Here is a 17,929-nt window from a genome sequence, read left to right as displayed (position 1 = left end):
CACAGTAGCATTCTGTGAAAATTCTTTCTGTTCTTTGCGTTCAACTAACAGAGTTGAACCTTACTTTTGATTGAGCCGTTCTGAAACACTCTTTCTGTAGAAACTGCAATTGGACATGCTAAGCGCTAAGAGGCCTACATTGGGAAAAAGAATATCTTCAAAGAAAAACTACACAGATGCATTCTGTGAAACATATTTCTGATCTGTAAATTCAGTTAACAGAGATAAAACATATTTTTTATTGAGCAGTTATGAAACACTCTTTTTGTAGAAAATGCAAGTGGAGATTCGGAGCGCTAAGAGGGTAATAGTGGAAAAAGGAATGTCTCCAAATATGAACTACACAGAATCATTCTGTGAAACTTCTTTCTGATCTGTGCATTCAGCTAACAGAGTTAAACCATACTTTTGATTGAGCAGATCTGAACACTCTTTCTGTAGAAAATGCAACTGGACATTTGGAGCGCTAAGAGCGTAGTAGTGGAAAAAGGAATATATTCAAATATAAACTACACGGAAGCATTCTGTGAAACTTCTTTCTGATCTGAGCATTCAGCTAACAGAGTTAAACCATACTTTTGATTGAGCAGTTTTGAAACACTCTGTCTGTAGAATATGCAACTGGACATTCGTAGCGCTAAGTGGGTAATAGAGGAAAAACGAATATGTTCAAATATAAACTACACAGAAGCATTGTATGAAACTTCTTTCTGTTCTGTGCATTCAACTAACAGAGTTGAACCTTACTTTTGATTGAGCCGTTCTGAAACACTCTTTCTGTAGAAACTGCAATTGGACATTCTGAGCGCTAAGAGGCCTATATTGGGAAAAAGAATGTCTACAAATAAAAACTACACAGAAGAATTGTGTGAAACTTCTTTCTGTTCTGTTTGTTCAACTAAAAGAGTTGAACCTTAGTTTTGATTGAGCCGTTCTGAAACACTCTTTCTGTAGAAAATGCAAGTGGAGATTCGGAGCGCTAAGAGGGTAACAGTGGAAAAAGGAATGTCTCCAAATATAAACTACACAGAATCATTCTGTGAAACTTCTTTCTGATCTGTGCATTCAGCTAACAGAGTTAAACCATACTTTGAGCAGATCTGAACACTCTTTCTGTAGAAAATGCAACTGGACATTTGGAGCGCTAAGAGAGTAGTAGTGGAAAAAGGAATATATTCAAATATAAACTACACAGAAGCATTCTGTGAAACTTTTTCTGATCTGAGCATTCAGCTAACAGAGTTAAACCATACTTTTGATTGAGCAGTTTTGAAACACTCTGTCTGTAGAAAATGCAACTGAACATTCGTAGCGCTAAGTGGGTAATAGTGGAAAAAAGAATATGTTCAAATATAAACTACACAGAAGCATTGTATGAAATTTCTTTCTGTTCTGTGCATTCAACTAACAGAGTTGAACCTTACTTTTGATTGAGCCTTTCTGAAACACTCTTTCTGTAGAAACTGCAATTGGACATTCTGAGCGCTAAGAGGCCTATATTGGGAAAAATAATATCTTCAAATAAAAACTACACAGAAGCATTGTGTGAAACTTATTTCTGATATGTTCATTAAGCTAACAGAGTTAAACCATACTTTTGATTGCGCAGTTCTGAACACTCTTTCTGTAGAAAATGCAAGTGGAGATTCGGAGCGCTAAGAGGGTAATAGTGGAAAAAGGAATATATTCAAATATAAACTACACAGTAGCATTCTGTGAAAATTCTTTCTGTTCTGTGCGTTCAACTAACAGAGTTGAACCTTACTTTTGATTGAGCCGTTCTGAAACACTCTTTCTGTAGAAACTGCAATTGGACATGCTAAGCGCTAAGAGGCCTACATTGGGAAAAAGAATATCTTCAAAGAAAAACTACACAGATGCATTCTGTGAAACATATTTCTGATCTGTAAATTCAGTTAACAGAGATAAAACATATTTTTTATTGAGCAGTTATGAAACACTCTTTTTGTAGAAAATGCAAGTGGAGATTCGGAGCGCTAAGAGGGTAATAGTGGAAAAAGGAATGTCTCCAAATATGAACTACACAGAATCATTCTGTGAAACTTCTTTCTGATCTGTGCATTCAGCTAACAGAGTTAAACCATACTTTTGATTGAGCAGATCTGAACACTCTTTCTGTAGAAAATGCAACTGGACATTTGGAGCGCTAAGAGCGTAGTAGTGGAAAAAGGAATATATTCAAATATAAACTACACGGAAGCATTCTGTGAAACTTCTTTCTGATCTGAGCATTCAGCTAACAGAGTTAAACCATACTTTTGATTGAGCAGTTTTGAAACACTCTGTCTGTAGAATATGCAACTGGACATTCGTAGCGCTAAGTGGGTAATAGAGGAAAAACGAATATGTTCAAATATAAACTACACAGAAGCATTGTATGAAACTTCTTTCTGTTCTGTGCATTCAACTAACAGAGTTGAACCTTACTTTTGATTGAGCCGTTCTGAAACACTCTTTCTGTAGAAACTGCAATTGGACATTCTGAGCGCTAAGAGGCCTATATTGGGAAAAAGAATGTCTACAAATAAAAACTACACAGAAGAATTGTGTGAAACTTCTTTCTGTTCTGTTTGTTCAACTAAAAGAGTTGAACCTTAGTTTTGATTGAGCCGTTCTGAAACACTCTTTCTGTAGAAAATGCAAGTGGAGATTCGGAGCGCTAAGAGGGTAACAGTGGAAAAAGGAATGTCTCCAAATATAAACTACACAGAATCATTCTGTGAAACTTCTTTCTGATCTGTGCATTCAGCTAACAGAGTTAAACCATACTTTTGATTGAGCAGATCTGAACACTCTTTCTGTAGAAAATGCAAATGGACATTTGGAGCGCTAAGAGAGTAGTAGTGGAAAAAGGAATATATTCAAATATAAACTACACAGAAGCATTCTGTGAAACTTCTTTCTGATCTGAGCATTCAGCTAACAGAGTTAAACCATACTTTTTATTGAGCAGTTTTGAAACACTCTGTCTGTAGAAAATGCAACTGGACATTCGTAGCGCTAAGTGGGTAATAGTGGAAAAAAGAATATGTTCAAATATAAACTACACAGAAGCATTGTATGAAATTTCTTTCTGTTCTGTGCATTCAACTAACAGAGTTGAACCTTACTTTTGATTGAGCCTTTCTGAAACACTCTTTCTGTAGAAACTGCAATTGGACATTCTGAGCGCTAAGAGGCCTCTATTGGGAAAAAATAATATCTTCAAATAAAAACTACACAGAAGCATTGTGTGAAACTTATTTCTGATATGTTCATTAAGCTAACAGAGTTAAACCATACTATTGATTGCGCAGTTCTGAACACTCTATCTGTAGAAAATGCAAGTGGACATTCGGAGCGCTAAGAGGGTAATAGTGGAAAAAAAGAATATATTCAAATATAAACTACACAGTAGCATTCTGTGAAAATCCTTTCTGTTCTGTGCATTCAACTAACAGAGTTGAACCTTACTTTTGATTGAGCCGTTCTGAAACACTCTTTCTGAAGAAACTGCAATTGGACATGCTAAGCGCTAAGAGGCCTATATTGGGAAAAATAATATCTTCAAATAAAAACTACACAGATGCATTCTGTGAAACTTATTTCTGATCTGTAAATTCAGTTAACAGAGATAAAACATATTTTTGATTGAGCAGTTATGAAACACTCTTTTTGTAGAAAATGCAAGTGGAGATTCGGAGCGCTAAGAGGATAATAGTGGAAAAAGGAATGTCTTCAAATATAAACTACACAGAAGCATTCTGTGAAACTTCTTTCTGATCTGTGCATTCAGCTAACAGAGTTAAACCATACTTTTGATTGAGCAGATCTGAACACTCTTTCTGTAGAAAATGCAACTGGACATTTGGAGCGCTAAGAGCGTAGTAGTGGAAAAAGTAATATATTCAAATATAAACTACACAGAAGCATTCTGTGAAACTTCTTTCTGACCTGAGCATTCAGCTAACAGAGTTAAACCATACTTTTGATTGAGCAGTTTTGAAACACTCTGTCTGTAGAAAATGCAACTGGACATTCGTAGCACTAAGTGGGTAATAGTGGAAAAAAGAATATGTTCAAATATAAACTACACAGAAGCATTGTATGAAACTTCTTTCTGTTTTGTGCATTCAACTAAGAGAGTTGAACCTTACTTTTAATTGAGCAGTTCTGAAACACTCTTTCTGTAGAAACTGCAATTGGACATTCTGAGCGCTAAGAGGCCTATATTGGGAAAAAGAATGTTTACAAATAAAAACTACACAGAAGAATTGTGTGAAACTTCTTTCTGTTCTGTTTGTTCAACTAAAAGAGTTGAACCTTAGTTTTGATTGAGCCGTTCTGAAACACTCTTTCTGTAGAAAATGCAAGTGGAGATTTGGAGCGCTAAGAGGGTAATAGTGGAAAAAGGAATGTCTCCAAATATAAACTACACAGAATAATTCTGTGAAACTTCTTTCTGATCTGTGCATTCAGCTAACAGAGTTAAACCATACTTTGAGCAGATCTGAACACTCTTTCTGTAGAAAATGCAACTGGACATTTGGAGCCCTAAGAGAGTAGTAGTGGAAAAAGGAATATATTCAAATATAAACTACACAGAAGCATTCTGTGAAACTTCTTTCTGATCTGAGCATTCAGCTAACAGAGTTAAACCATACTTTTGATTGAGCAGTTTTGAAACACTCTGTCTGTAGAAAATGCAACTGGACATTCGTAGCGCTAAGTGGGTAATAGTGGAAAAAAGTATATGTTCAAATATAAACTACACAGAAGCATTGTATGAAACTTCTTTCTCTTCTGTGCATTCAACTAACAGAGTTGAACCTGACTTTTGATTGAGCCTTTCTGAAACACTCTTTCTGTAGAAACTGCAATTGGACATTCTGAGCGCTAAGAGGCCTATATTGGGAAAAATAATATCTTCAATAAAAACTACACAGAAGAATTGTGTGAAACTTATTTCTGATATGTTCATTAAGCTAACAGAGTTAAACCATACTTTTGATTGCGCAGTTCTGAAGACTCTTTCTGTAGAAAATGCAAGTGGACATTCGGAGCGCTAAGAGGGTAATAGTGGAAAAAGCAATATATTCAAGTATAAACTACACAGTAGCATTCAGTGAAAATACTTTCTGTTCTGTGCATTCAACTAACAGAGTTGAACCTTACTTTTGATTGAGCCGTTCTGAAACACTCTTTCTGTAGAAACTGCAATTGGACATGCTAAGCGCTAAGAGGCCTAAATTGGGAAAAAGAATATCTTCAAGGAAAACTACACAGATGCATTCTGTGAAACTTATTTCTGATCTGTAAATTCAGTTAACAGAGATAAAACATATTTTTGATTGAGCAGTTATGAAACACTCTTTTTGTAGAAAATGCAAGTGGAGATTCGGAGCGCTAAGAGGGTAATAGTGGAAAAAGGAATGTCTCCAAATATAAACTGCACAGAATCATTCGGTGAAACTTCTTTCTGATCTGTGCATTCAGCTAACAGAGTTAAACCATACTTTTGATTGAGCAGATCTGAACACTCTTTCAGTAGAAAATGCAACTGGACATTTGGAGCGCTAAGAGAGTAGTAGTGGAAAAAGGAATATATTCAAATATAAACTACACAGAAGCATTCTGTGAAACTTCTTTCTGATCTGAGCATTCAGCTAACAGAGTTAAACCATACTTTTGATTGAGCAGTTTTGAAACACTCTGTCTGTAGAAAATGCAACTGGACATTCGTAGCGCTAAGTGGGTAATAGTGGAAAAAAGAATATGTTCAAATATAAACTACACAGAAGCATTGTATGAAACTTCTTTCTGTTCTGTGCATTCAACTAACAGAGTTGAACCTTACTTTTGATTGAGCCGTTCTGAAACACTCTTTCTGTAGAAAATGCAAGTGGACATTCGGAGCGCTAAGAGGCCTCTATTGGGAAAAATAATATCTTCAAATAAAAACTACACAGAAGCATTGTGTGAAACTTATTTCTGATATGTTCATTAAGCTAACAGAGTTAAACCATACTTTTGATTACGCAGTTCTGAACACTCTTTCTGTAGAAAATGCAAGTGGACATTCGGAGCGCTAAGAGGGTAATAGTGGAAAAAGGAATATATTCAAATATAAACTACACAGTAGCATTCTGTGAAAATACTTTCTGTTCTGTGCATTCAACTAACAGAGTTGAACCTTACTTTTGATTGAGCCGTTCTGAAACACTCTTTCTGTAGAAACTGCAATTGGACATGCTAAGTGCTAAGAGGCCTATATTGGGAAAAAGAATATCTTCAAATAAAAACAACACAGATGCATTCTGTGAAACTTATTTCTGATCTGTAAATTCAGTTAACAGAGATAAAACATATTTTTGATTGAGCAGTTATGAAACACTCTTTTTGTAGAAAATGCAAGTGGAGATTCGGAGCGCTAAGAGGGTAATAGTGGAAAAAGGAATATCTTCAAATATAAACTACACAGAATCATTCGGTGAAACTTCTTTCTGATCTGTGCATTCAGCTAACAGAGTTAAACCATACTTTTGATTGAGCAGATCTGAACACTCTTTCTGTAGAAAATGCAACTGGACATTTGGAGCGCTAAGAGCGTAGTAGTGGAAAAGGGAATATATTCAAATATAAACTACACAGAAGCATTCTGTGAAACTTCTTTCTGATCTGAGCATTCAGCTAACAGAGTTAAACCATACTTTTGATTGAGCAGTTTTGAAACACTCTGTCTGTAGAAAATGCAACTGGACATTCGTAGCACTAAGTGGGTAATAGCGGAAAAAAGAATATGTTCAAATATAAACTACACAGAAGCATTGTATGAAACTTCTTTCTGTTCTGTGCATTCAACAAACAGAGTTGAACCTTACTTTTGATTGAGCCGTTCTGAAACACTCTTTCTGTAGAAACTGCAATTGGACATTCTGAGCACTAAGAGGCCTATATTGGGAAAAAGATTGTCTACAAATAAAAACTACACAGAAGAATTGTGTGAAACTACTTTCTGTTCTGTTTGTTCAACTAAAAGAGTTGAACCTTAGTTTTGATTGAGCCGTTCTGAAACACTCTTTCTGTAGAAAATTCAAGTGGAGATTCGGCGCGCTAAGAGGGTAATAGTGGAAAAAGGAATGTCTCCAAATATAAACTACACAGAATTATTCTGTGAAACTTCTTTCTGATCTCTGCATTCAGCTAACAGAGTTAAACCATACTTTTGATTGAGCAGATCTGAACACTCTTTCTGTAGAAAATGCAACTGGACATTTGGAGCGCTAAGAGCGTAGTAGTGGAAAAAGGAATATATTCAAATATAAACTACACAGAAGCATTCTGTGAAACTTCTTTCTGATCTGAGCATTCAGCTAACAGAGTTAAACCATACTTTTGATTGAGCAGTTTTGAAACACACTGTCTGTAGGAAATGCAACTGGACATTCGTAGCGCTAAGTGGGTAATAGTGGAAAACAGAATATGTTCAAATATAAACTACACAGAAGCATTGTATGAAACTTCTTTCTGTTCTGTGCATTCAACTAACAGAGTTGAACCTGACTTTTGATTGAGCCTTTCTGAAACACGCTTTCTGTAGAAACTGCAATTGGACATTCTGAGCGCTAAGAGGCCTCTATTGGGAAAAATAATATCTTCAAATAAAAACTACACAGAAGCATTGTGTGAAACTTATTTCTGATATGTTCATTAAGCTAACAGAGTTAAACCATACTTTTGATTGCGCAGTTCTGAACACTCTTTCTGTAGAAAATGCAAGTGGACATTCGGAGCGCTAAGAGGGTAATAGTGGAAAAAGGAATATATTCAAATATAAACTACACAGTAGCATTCTGTGAAAATTCTTTCTGTTCTGTGCATTCAACCAACAGAGTTGAACCTTAATTTTGATTGAGCCGTTCTGAAACACTCTTTCTGTAGAAACTGCAATTGGACATGCTAAGCGCTAAGAGGCCTACATTGGGAAAAAGAATATCTTCAAATAAAAACTACACAGATGCATTCTGTGAAACTTATTTCTGATCTGTAAATTCAGTTAACAGAGATAAAACATATTTTTGATTGAGCAGTTATGAAACACTCTTTTTGTAGAAAATGCAAGTGGAGATTCGGAGCGCTAAGAGGGTAATAGTGGAAAAAGGAATGTCTTCAAATATAAACTACACAGAATCATTCGGTGAAACTTCTTTCTGATCTGTGCATTCAGCTAACAGAGTTAAACCATACTTTTGATTGAGCAGATCTGAACACTCTTTCTGTAGAAAATGCAACTGGACATTTGGAGCGCTAAGAGCGTAGTAGTGGAAAAAGGAATATATTCAAATATAAACTACACAGAAGCATTCTGTGAAACTTCTTTCTGATCTGAGCATTCAGCTAACAGAGTTAAACCATACTTTTGATTGAGCAGTTTTGAAACACACTGTCTGTAGGAAATGCAACTGGACATTCGTAGCGCTAAGTGGGTAATAGTGGAAAACAGAATATGTTCAAATATAAACTACACAGAAGCATTGTATGAAACTTCTTTCTGTTCTGTGCATTCAACTAACAGAGTTGAACCTTACTTTTGATTGAGCCGTTCTGAAACACTCCTTCTGTAGAAACTGCAATTGGACATTCTGAGCGCTAGGAGGCCTATATTGGGAAAAAGAATGTCTACAAATAAAAACTACACAGAAGAATTGTGTGAAACTTCTTTCTGTTCTGTTTGTTCAACTAAAAGAGTTGAACCTTAGTTTTGATTGAGCCGTTCTGAAACACTCTTTCTGTAGAAAATGCAAGTGGAGATTCAGAGCCCTAAGAGGGTAATAGTGGAAAAAGGAATGTCTCCAAATATAAACTACACAGAATCATTCTGTGAAACTTCTTTCTGATCTGTGCATTCAGCTAACAGAGTTAAACCATACTTTTGATTGAGCAGATCTGAACACTCTTTCTGTAGAAAATGCAACTGGACATTTGGAGCGCTAAGAGAGTAGTAGTGGAAAAAGGAATATATTCAAATATAAACTACACAGAAGCATTCTGTGAAACTTCTTTCTGATCTGAGCATTCAGCTAACAGAGTTAAACCATACTTTTGATTGAGCAGTTTTGAAACACTCTGTCTGTAGAAAATGCAACTGAACATTCGTAGCGCTAAGTGGGTAATAGTGGAAAAAAGAATATGTTCAAATATAAACTACACAGAAGCATTGTATGAAATTTCTTTCTGTTCTGTGCATTCAACTAACAGAGTTGAACCTTACTTTTGATTGAGCCTTTCTGAAACACTCTTTCTGTAGAAACTGCAATTGGACATTCTGAGCGCTAAGAGGCCTATATTGGGAAAAATAATATCTTCAAATAAAAACTACACAGAAGCATTGTGAGAAACTTATTTCTGATATGTTCATTAAGCTAACAGAGTTAAACCATACTTTTGATTGCGCAGTTCTGAACACTCTTTCTGTAGAAAATGCAAGTGGACATTCGGAGCGCTAAGAGGGTAATAGTGGAAAAAGGAATATATTCAAATATAAACTACACAGTAGCATTCTGTGAAAATTCTTTCTGTTCTGTGCATTCAACTAACAGAGTTGAACCTTACTTTTGATTGAGCCGTTCTGAAACACTCTTTCTGTAGAAACTGCAATTGGACATGCTAAGCGCTAAGAGGCCTACATTGGGAAAAAGAATATCTTCAAAGAAAAACTACACAGATGCATTCTGTGAAACATATTTCTGATCTGTAAATTCAGTTAACAGAGATAAAACATATTTTTTATTGAGCAGTTATGAAACACTCTTTTTGTAGAAAATGCAAGTGGAGATTCGGAGCGCTAAGAGGGTAATAGTGGAAAAAGGAATGTCTCCAAATATTAACTACACAGAATCATTCTGTGAAACTTCTTTCTGATCTGTGCATTCAGCTAACAGAGTTAAACCATACTTTTGATTGAGCAGATCTGAACACTCTTTCTGTAGAAAATGCAACTGGACATTTGGAGCGCTAAGAGCGTAGTAGTGGAAAAAGGAATATATTCAAATATAAACTACACAGAAGCATTCTGTGAAAGTTCTTTCTGATCTGAGCATTCAGCTAACAGAGTTAAACCATACTTTTGATTGAGCAGTTTTGAAACACTCTGTCTGTAGAATATGCAACTGGACATTCGTAGCGCTAAGTGGGTAATAGAGGAAAAAAGAATATGTTCAAATATAAACTACACAGAAGCATTGTATGAAACTTCTTTCTGTTTTGTGCATTCAACTAAGAGAGTTGAACCTTACTTTTAATTGAGCAGTTCTGAAACACTCTTTCTGTAGAAACTGCAATTGGACATTCTGAGCGCTAAGAGGCCTATATTGGGAAAAAGAATGTTTACAAATAAAAACTACACAGAAGAATTGTGTGAAACTTCTTTCTGTTCTGTTTGTTCAACTAAAAGAGTTGAACCTTAGTTTTGATTGAGCCGTTCTGAAACACTCTTTCTGTAGAAAATGCAAGTGGAGATTTGGAGCGCTAAGAGGGTAATAGTGGAAAAAGGAATGTCTCCAAATATAAACTACACAGAATAATTCTGTGAAACTTCTTTCTGATCTGTGCATTCAGCTAACAGAGTTAAACCATACTTTGAGCAGATCTGAACACTCTTTCTGTAGAAAATGCAACTGGACATTTGGAGCCCTAAGAGAGTAGTAGTGGAAAAAGGAATATATTCAAATATAAACTATACAGAAGCATTCTGTGAAACTTCTTTCTGATCTGAGCATTCAGCTAACAGAGTTAAACCATACTTTTGATTGAGCAGTTTTGAAACACTCTGTCTGTAGAAAATGCAACTGGACATTCGTAGCGCTAAGTGGGTAATAGTGGAAAAAAGTATATGTTCAAATATAAACTACACAGAAGCATTGTATGAAACTTCTTTCTCTTCTGTGCATTCAACTAACAGAGTTGAACCTGACTTTTGATTGAGCCTTTCTGAAACACTCTTTCTGTAGAAACTGCAATTGGACATTCTGAGCGCTAAGAGGCCTATATTGGGAAAAATAATATCTTCAATAAAAACTACACAGAAGAATTGTGTGAAACTTATTTCTGATATGTTCATTAAGCTAACAGAGTTAAACCATACTTTTGATTGCGCAGTTCTGAAGACTCTTTCTGTAGAAAATGCAAGTGGACATTCGGAGCGCTAAGAGGTTAATAGTGGAAAAAGCAATATATTCAAGTATAAACTACACAGTAGCATTCAGTGAAAATTCTTTCTGTTCTGTGCATTCAACTAACAGAGTTGAACCTTACTTTTGATTGAGCCGTTCTGAAACACTCTTTCTGTAGAAACTGCAATTGGACATGCTAAGCGCTAAGAGGCCTAAATTGGGAAAAAGAATATCTTCAAAGAAAAACTACACAGATGCATTCTGTGAAACTTATTTCTGATCTGTAAATTCAGTTAACAGAGATAAAACATATTTTTGATTGAGCAGTTATGAAACACTCTTTTTGTAGAAAATGCAAGTGGAGATTCGGAGCGCTAAGAGGGTAATAGTGGAAAAAGGAATGTCTCCAAATATAAACTGCACAGAATCATTCGGTGAAACTTCTTTCTGATCTGTGCATTCAGCTAACAGAGTTAAACCATACTTTTGATTGAGCAGATCTGAACACTCTTTCTGTAGAAAATGCAACTGGACATTTGGAGCGCTAAGAGAGTAGTAGTGGAAAAAGGAATATATTCAAATATAAACTACACAGAAGCATTCTGTGAAACTTCTTTCTGATCTGAGCATTCAGCTAACAGAGTTAAACCATACTTTTGATTGAGCAGTTTTGAAACACTCTGTCTGTAGAAAATGCAACTGGACATTCGTAGCGCTAAGTGGGTAATAGTGGAAAAAAGAATATGTTCAAATATAAACTACACAGAAGCATTGTATGAAACTTCTTTCTGTTCTGTGCATTCAACTAACAGAGTTGAACCTTACTTTTGATTGAGCCGTTCTGAAACACTCTTTCTGTAGAAACTGCAATTGGACATTCTGAGCGCTAAGAGGCCTATATTGGGAAAAAGAATGTCTACAAATAAAAACTACACAGAAGAATTGTGTGAAACTTCTTTCTGTTCTGTTTGTTCAACTAAAAGAGTTGAACCTTAGTTTTGATTGAGCCGTTCTGAAACACTCTTTCTGTAGAAAATGCAAGTGGACATTCGGAGCGCTAAGAGGCCTCTATTGGGAAAAATAATATCTTCAAATAAAAACTACACAGAAGCATTGTGTGAAACTTATTTCTGATATGTTCATTAAGCTAACAGAGTTAAACCATACTTTTGATTACGCAGTTCTGAACACTCTTTCTGTAGAAAATGCAAGTGGACATTCGGAGCGCTAAGAGGGTAATAGTGGAAAAAGGAATATATTCAAATATAAACTACACAGTAGCATTCTGTGAAAATACTTTCTGTTCTGTGCATTCAACTAACAGAGTTGAACCTTACTTTTGATTGAGCCGTTCTGAAACACTCTTTCTGTAGAAACTGCAATTGGACATGCTAAGTGCTAAGAGGCCTATATTGGGAAAAAGAATATCTTCAAATAAAAACAACACAGATGCATTCTGTGAAACTTATTTCTGATCTGTAAATTCAGTTAACAGAGATAAAACATATTTTTGATTGAGCAGTTATGAAACACTCTTTTTGTAGAAAATGCAAGTGGAGATTCGGAGCGCTAAGAGGGTAATAGTGGAAAAAGGAATATCTTCAAATATAAACTACACAGAATCATTCGGTGAAACTTCTTTCTGATCTGTGCATTCAGCTAACAGAGTTAAACCATACTTTTGATTGAGCAGATCTGAACACTCTTTCTGTAGAAAATGCAACTGGACATTTGGAGCGCTAAGAGCGTAGTAGTGGAAAAGGGAATATATTCAAATATAAACTACACAGAAGCATTCTGTGAAACTTCTTTCTGATCTGAGCATTCAGCTAACAGAGTTAAACCATACTTTTGATTGAGCAGTTTTGAAACACTCTGTCTGTAGAAAATGCAACTGGACATTCGTAGCACTAAGTGGGTAATAGTGGAAAAAAGAATATGTTCAAATATAAACTACACAGAAGCATTGTATGAAACTTCTTTCTGTTCTGTGCATTCAACAAACAGAGTTGAACCTTACTTTTGATTGAGCCGTTCTGAAACACTCTTTCTGTAGAAACTGCAATTGGACATTCTGAGCACTAAGAGGCCTATATTGGGAAAAAGATTGTCTACAAATAAAAACTACACAGAAGAATTGTGTGAAACTTCTTTCTGTTCTGTTTGTTCAACTAAAAGAGTTGAACCTTAGTTTTGATTGAGCCGTTCTGAAACACTCTTTCTGTAGAAAATTCAAGTGGAGATTCGGCGCGCTAAGAGGGTAATAGTGGAAAAAGGAATGTCTCCAAATATAAACTACACAGAATTATTCTGTGAAACTTCTTTCTGATCTGTGCATTCAGCTAACAGAGTTAAACCATACTTTTGATTGAGCAGATCTGAACACTCTTTCTGTAGAAAATGCAACTGGACATTTGGAGCGCTAAGAGCGTAGTAGTGGAAAAAGGAATATATTCAAATATAAACTACACAGAAGCATTCTGTGAAACTTCTTTCTGATCTGAGCATTCAGCTAACAGAGTTAAACCATACTTTTGATTGAGCAGTTTTGAAACACACTGTCTGTAGGAAATGCAACTGGACATTCGTAGCGCTAAGTGGGTAATAGTGGAAAACAGAATATGTTCAAATATAAACTACACAGAAGCATTGTATGAAACTTCTTTCTGTTCTGTGCATTCAACTAACAGAGTTGAACCTTACTTTTGATTGAGCCGTTCTGAAACACTCCTTCTGTAGAAACTGCAATTGGACATTCTGAGCGCTAGGAGGCCTATATTGGGAAAAAGAATGTCTACAAATAAAAACTACACAGAAGAATTGTGTGAAACTTCTTTCTGTTCTGTTTGTTCAACTAAAAGAGTTGAACCTTAGTTTTGATTGAGCCGTTCTGAAACACTCTTTCTGTAGAAAATGCAAGTGGAGATTCAGAGCCCTAAGAGGGTAATAGTGGAAAAAGGAATGTCTCCAAATATAAACTACACAGAATCATTCTGTGAAACTTCTTTCTGATCTGTGCATTCAGCTAACAGAGTTAAACCATACTTTTGATTGAGCAGATCTGAACACTCTTTCTGTAGAAAATGCAACTGGACATTTGGAGCGCTAAGAGAGTAGTAGTGGAAAAAGGAATATATTCAAATATAAACTACACAGAAGCATTCTGTGAAACTTCTTTCTGATCTGAGCATTCAGCTAACAGAGTTAAACCATACTTTTGATTGAGCAGTTTTGAAACACTCTGTCTGTAGAAAATGCAACTGAACATTCGTAGCGCTAAGTGGGTAATAGTGGAAAAAAGAATATGTTCAAATATAAACTACACAGAAGCATTGTATGAAATTTCTTTCTGTTCTGTGCATTCAACTAACAGAGTTGAACCTTACTTTTGATTGAGCCTTTCTGAAACACTCTTTCTGTAGAAACTGCAATTGGACATTCTGAGCGCTAAGAGGCCTATATTGGGAAAAATAATATCTTCAAATAAAAACTACACAGAAGCATTGTGTGAAACTTATTTCTGATATGTTCATTAAGCTAACAGAGTTAAACCATACTTTTGATTGCGCAGTTCTGAACACTCTTTCTGTAGAAAATGCAAGTGGACATTCGGAGCGCTAAGAGGGTAATAGTGGAAAAAGGAATATATTCAAATATAAACTACACAGTAGCATTCTGTGAAAATTCTTTCTGTTCTGTGCATTCAACTAACAGAGTTGAACCTTACTTTTGATTGAGCCGTTCTGAAACACTCTTTCTGTAGAAACTGCAATTGGACATGCTAAGCGCTAAGAGGCCTACATTGGGAAAAAGAATATCTTCAAAGAAAAACTACACAGATGCATTCTGTGAAACATATTTCTGATCTGTAAATTCAGTTAACAGAGATAAAACATATTTTTTATTGAGCAGTTATGAAACACTCTTTTTGTAGAAAATGCAAGTGGAGATTCGGAGCGCTAAGAGGGTAATAGTGGAAAAAGGAATGTCTCCAAATATTAACTACACAGAATCATTCTGTGAAACTTCTTTCTGATCTGTGCATTCAGCTAACAGAGTTAAACCATACTTTTGATTGAGCAGATCTGAACACTCTTTCTGTAGAAAATGCAACTGGACATTTGGAGCGCTAAGAGCGTAGTAGTGGAAAAAGGAATATATTCAAATATAAACTACACAGAAGCATTCTGTGAAACTTCTTTCTGATCTGAGCATTCAGCTAACAGAGTTAAACCATACTTTTGATTGAGCAGTTTTGAAACACTCTGTCTGTAGAATATGCAACTGGACATTCGTAGCGCTAAGTGGGTAATAGAGGAAAAAAGAATATGTTCAAATATAAACTACACAGAAGCATTGTATGAAACTTCTTTCTGTTCTGTGCATTCAACTAACAGAGTTGAACCTTACTTTTGATTGAGCCGTTCTGAAACACTCTTTCTGTAGAAACTGCAATTGGACATTCTGAGCGCTAAGAGGCCTATATTGGGAAAAAGAATGTCTACAAATAAAAACTACACAGAAGAATTGTGTGAAACTTCTTTCTGTTCTGTTTGTTCAACTAAAAGAGTTGAACCTTAGTTTTGATTGAGCCGTTCTGAAACACTCTTTCTGTAGAAAATGCAAGTGGAGATTCGGAGCGCTAAGAGGGTAACAGTGGAAAAAGGAATGTCTCCAAATATAAACTACACAGAATCATTCTGTGAAACTTCTTTCTGATCTGTGCATTCAGCTAACAGAGTTAAACCATACTTTTGATTGAGCAGATCTGAACACTCTTTCTGTAGAAAATGCAAATGGACATTTGGAGCGCTAAGAGAGTAGTAGTGGAAAAAGGAATATATTCAAATATAAACTACACAGAAGCATTCTGTGAAAGTTCTTTCTGATCTGAGCATTCAGCTAACAGAGTTAAACCATACTTTTTATTGAGCAGTTTTGAAACACTCTGTCTGTAGAAAATGCAACTGGACATTCGTAGCGCTAAGTGGGTAATAGTGGAAAAAAGAATATGTTCAAATATAAACTACACAGAAGCATTGTATGAAATTTCTTTCTGTTCTGTGCATTCAACTAACAGAGTTGAACCTTACTTTTGATTGAGCCTTTCTGAAACACTCTTTCTGTAGAAACTGCAATTGGACATTCTGAGCGCTAAGAGGCCTCTATTGGGAAAAAATAATATCTTCAAATAAAAACTACACAGAAGCATTGTGTGAAACTTATTTCTGATATGTTCATTAAGCTAACAGAGTTAAACCATACTATTGATTGCGCAGTTCTGAACACTCTATCTGTAGAAAATGCAAGTGGACATTCGGAGCGCTAAGAGGGTAATAGTGGAAAAAAAGAATGTATTCAAATATAAACTACACAGTAGCATTCTGTGAAAATCCTTTCTGTTCTGTGCATTCAACTAACAGAGTTGAACCTTACTTTTGATTGAGCCGTTCTGAAACACTCTTTCTGAAGAAACTGCAATTGGACATGCTAAGCGCTAAGAGGCCTATATTGGGAAAAATAATATCTTCAAATAAAAACTACACAGATGCATTCTGTGAAACTTATTTCTGATCTGTAAATTCAGTTAACAGAGATAAAACATATTTTTGATTGAGCAGTTATGAAACACTCTTTTTGTAGAAAATGCAAGTGGAGATTCGGAGCGCTAAGAGGGTAATAGTGGAAAAAGGAATGTCTCCAAATATAAACTGCACAGAATCATTCGGTGAAACTTCTTTCTGATCTGTGCATTCAGCTAACAGAGTTAAACCATACTTTTGATTGAGCAGATCTGAACACTCTTTCTGTAGAAAATGCAACTGGACATTTGGAGCGCTAAGAGAGTAGTAGTGGAAAAAGGAATATATTCAAATATAAACTACACAGAAGCATTCTGTGAAACTTCTTTCTGATCTGAGCATTCAGCTAACAGAGTTAAACCATACTTTTGATTGAGCAGTTTTGAAACACTCTGTCTGTAGAAAATGCAACTGGACATTCGTAGCGCTAAGTGGGTAATAGTGGAAAAAAGAATATGTTCAAATATAAACTACACAGAAGCATTGTATGAAACTTCTTTCTGTTCTGTGCATTCAACTAACAGAGTTGAACCTTACTTTTGATTGAGCCGTTCTGAAACACTCTTTCTGTAGAAACTGCAATTGGACATTCTGAGCGCTAAGAGGCCTATATTGGGAAAAAGAATGTCTACAAATAAAAACTACACAAAAGAATTGTGTGAAACTTCTTTCTGTTCTGTTTGTTCAACTAAAAGAGTTGAACCTTAGTTTTGATTGAGCCGTTCTGAAACACTCTTTCTGTAGAAAATGCAAGTGGACATTCGGAGCGCTAAGAGGCCTCTATTGGGAAAAATAATATCTTCAAATAAAAACTACACAGAAGCATTGTGTGAAACTTATTTCTGATATGTTCATTAAGCTAACAGAGTTAAACCATACTTTTGATTACGCAGTTCTGAACACTCTTTCTGTAGAAAATGCAAGTGGACATTCGGAGCGCTAAGAGGGTAATAGTGGAAAAAGGAATATATTCAAATATAAACTACACAGTAGCATTCTGTGAAAATACTTTCTGTTCTGTGCATTCAACTAACAGAGTTGAACCTTACTTTTGATTGAGCCGTTCTGAAACACTCTTTCTGTAGAAACTGCAATTGGACATGCTAAGTGCTAAGAGGCCTATATTGGGAAAAAGAATATCTTCAAATAAAAACAACACAGATGCATTCTGTGAAA

The sequence above is a fragment of the Symphalangus syndactylus genome, chromosome 12, assembly GCF_028878055.3.
Source record: "Symphalangus syndactylus isolate Jambi chromosome 12, NHGRI_mSymSyn1-v2.1_pri, whole genome shotgun sequence".
Lineage (NCBI taxonomy): Eukaryota > Metazoa > Chordata > Mammalia > Primates > Hylobatidae > Symphalangus > Symphalangus syndactylus.
Note: the sequence above shows the minus strand (reverse complement) of the source record.